A 3,793-nucleotide genomic window follows, 5' to 3' on the forward strand; every position below is an offset into this window, starting at 1 on the left:
TCAGAGTGGATTACTTCCAACTAGTATTGTCACAATGGACCATCCTCTATCTTAACTACCCTCCATCCCCCATGCCCTTGTGGTAATTCCCAACCTTTAACCAATCCTCCTGGCCCATTTATCCCTGACCTTGGATGTTAGTTTCATACAAGTCTCACGATGGGGACGTTACTGGTGCCTGCTCAAGCAAATCAATGAACAAGGGGACGACAGTGCTATAGTGCAGTGCTACTTCTTTTTAATATCCCACAATACACATGATGACATTTTATCATCTGTATTGCAAACCATAATGCCTAAAATAGAAGAGAGAAAGAGACAGAGAGAGAGATTGAGAGAGAGAAGAGAGAGGTGCCTTCCATAGAGGATAGAGAACGGCGGGGTGGGGGGCGGCTTGAAGGGAAACTGGGGACATTGGTGCTGGGAAATTACACTGGTGGAGATATGGGTGTTGAAATATTGTATGACTAAAACTCAATCATGAACAGCTTTGTAATGCACTGTCTCATGTTGATTCAATTTTAAAAAGAAATAAAGAAAGACCAATATAGAGGCAGAGAGAAAGAACAGGAGTTAAGGTGCTTGATTTTCATGTGGCTCCAGCTTGATCTCTGGCACTGCATATGGTCTCCCTAGCACTGCCAGGTGTGATCCCTGAGCCCAGAGCCAGGAGTAAGCCCCAAGGAATACCAGGTGTGTGGCCCCCTCCTCCTCCCCAACTCTCCCCTCCAAAAGAACACCTTTCATATAATGTTCTCCAGGGAGTTTGATTCTTAGCAGAGTAGATCCTTGGGCATGGAGTCCTCCTTCATGAAACTCACCCCAAGTCCAAGGGATGGTAGCATACAGCAGGAGCATACTGGCAAGTGGAAAATCCACATGTTTCCGTGGATTCAGGCTGGGGACTGCTTTCTCTGAGGTCTGTCAAGGTACTTTAAATTCCCAAAGAATTTGGTGCTGTCTCTAGATAGGCCTCTGGAGGTAAAGGCTTCAACTGAGATGTGACGTCAGGGGCTCGCCAAGTGCAAGCAGGACGTCAGCATACTTACACTCTAAACTCTGTAAACTTGCCTCTCCCCAAGGCACTTATTTCCTCTGAAGAAATGAATTTTTCAGATAGTGGATTAGAATACATTGGTTGCACATGAGTTGTCACTGTCACTGTCATCCCGTTGCTCATCGATTTGCTCAAGCGGGCACCAGTAATGTCTACATTGCAAGATTTGTTGTTACTGTTTTTGGCATATTGAATATGCTACAGGTAGCTTGCCAGGCTCTGCCGTGCGGGCGAGATATTCTCATTAGCTTGCTGGGCTCCCCGAGAGGGGCAGAGGAATTGAACCAGGATCATGTCACAAAATCAGTGAAGGAAGGTACAACTAGAATTTTTTTTAAAAAAAAATTGGACTGGAGAATAAAATCAGGAAGTATGGTACAGGGGTGAAGACTAAGTATTGGCCCATGAAACATAGTTTTGGCAGCTCTGTGGTGCACTGGGTGGCTGTGCATGCCTTATAGTATGCCAAGGCTTACAGTTTGCTCATTTCTGCCACATGGAGTAAAAGAAACAGCACTCAACATACCTGGTCATCACCAGGCGCTGCTTGTAGAGACAGATGGAGGAAGCCATCAGGGAGGGCCAACTATCGTAAGCAAGGGCTCCTTAAAAACTAGTAGAAAACTGATTAGTAGATGAGCACATAGGCCCAGGAGACCAGTGAATCCTGGGAAGTTTGATGAGGATGATCATGTCAGCCCACCACCCCTCTCACAGGAAGCTGGCTGTGTCAATGGGGCCCTGTGGTCTCACATTCCCCTGTTCCCTTTCATGAAGTAAGTATTAATCGGTGGGCAGGGAGAGATACTCCCCAATACTGGATGAACCATAAAGCTTGGGCTCAGCAGTCACCTGTTCTGTTGGTTTGGTAGCTCAAAGTCATGAATTAGAATTCTCGAGAATTCTCCCTGTGTTCTTTTGGGCATTAGGGGATCAAGAGCAAGACCTACACCCAGGATCAAGTCTAAGCACGATGGGAGTCCGGAGGGTGTAGTGGGGCTTCTGAGCAGGTAGACCTACGACAAGGGGCCTCCTGTCCCCACCTGTGGGACCTGGTCACTCTCTGTTCACTGGTCTATACTGGCCTGGAAGAATTCCAGCAGGAAGAATTCCACAGGATAGGGAAGTTGCTCGTGTGTGCAATGGAGAAAGTAGGGAATATCTCTGCTTGAGATGGGCGTGGGGTGGGCAACAGTCAGGGTCAGGTTTTTGTTTTGTTTTGGGGCCATACCCAGTAGTGCTCAAGGATCACTCCTCAGCAGGGCTGAGGGGACCATATGATGTTCAAAGGATCAAGCCTGGGTCAGTGGTGCACAAGGGAAGTGCTTTTCCACTGTTTTGTCTCTCTGGTCCCCGGGGCTGCTCATTTAAGAGCACCTGCCACCCTCTCTTTGATGGGATGAGGAAAGTAGAAAGAGGGAGGGAGAGCAAGCCTGAAACATCACTAAGGGGTTGGGTGACAGGGTTCAGCAGACAATTTTTAAGCATGCAAACAGACTGTGTACATGCAATTCTTTGAGGAACTTGGGGGGGCCTGGCACTTCAGCTGCTTGCTCTCCCAATTTTAAGAGGGGAAATCAATGGCCAAGGTACAAGTACAGATGGAATGGAAATGAGACCCAAAGACCAGGATATGGTCTCTCGGGGTAAACAGCTTGGATTTTGTTGCTGAGTTCCAGTGCTCCCTCCACTTCTTTAGGGCAGAGCAGAAGTAAGAAGTGAAGGATGGGTCCAGTGTCACCCATCCCTGCCTGAATGCCAAGGTGCCACCTTTAGAGGTTGCTGCTGGGGACAGAAGCATGTTCCCTCCATGCTTCCTGGCATTCTGGTCTCCATATTTCACAAGCATCAATCCCTTCCTTTAATGAGCTCATACAAATATTTATTTTTTGAGGGGTAGGGCATTCATGGTGATGCTCAAGGCTTACTCCTTATGCTGTGCTCAGGGATCATTCCTGGTGATGCTTGGGGGACCATAGGGGACTGTATGTGATGATGGGAATCGAATCCAGGTCTGCTGTGTGCAAGGCTAGCCCCCTACCTGCTCTACTATCATTCCAGGACTCACCAGCCCCAAACATTTATTCTTATCCCCCATGCTGGCAGTGCTTGCTACATGCATCTGAGATGTATGCACCCACCACCCTTGGCACCCCTTCCCCCCCACCCCAGGGACATGGGGAGTTTGGCGGACCAAGGCTTAGAGAGGCATGGGAAGGCTAAGCAGGGAGAGAGGGCTGACACCCACCCTCTTCTGGGCCTGCCCCTTCTGCAGCTGACCACCCAGAGAGCTCTGCCCTCACGCCTAACCCCTGCTGTGTGTGCGGTCAGGACTGGGCCCTGAGCTTGGATGGTTCTCACCAAGAGCCTTGGAGGCCTCCATGCGGGCCCTACAGCTATCCACAAGAGCTAACCACCAAACAAACGCCATCACACGGGGTTTTGGGTGTGTGTATGTGTGTTTGTGCGGGGAGTGGGGAAGAACAACCGCCCAACACTCTCTCCTTGCACTCCCACACCAGATAAAAAGACGGGGGGTAGGGGAAAAGGAAGAATGGTCTAATGTGTAGACTCCCGCTCTTCAGGAAGTTGGAACCCCAGACCCCATGGGCTTGCCTGGGCCCTAAGTAAATGTGCGTCTGGGCCTGCAGATTCCCTGACCAGCTCCCAAGGGCGTTCCCCTGGGAAAGGCTCAGGCATTTTCTTGCGTTTTCTTGCTGTCACCCACACATGGTG

Source organism: Sorex araneus, chromosome 1 (assembly GCF_027595985.1).
Source record: "Sorex araneus isolate mSorAra2 chromosome 1, mSorAra2.pri, whole genome shotgun sequence".
NCBI classification, from domain to species: domain Eukaryota; kingdom Metazoa; phylum Chordata; class Mammalia; order Eulipotyphla; family Soricidae; genus Sorex; species Sorex araneus.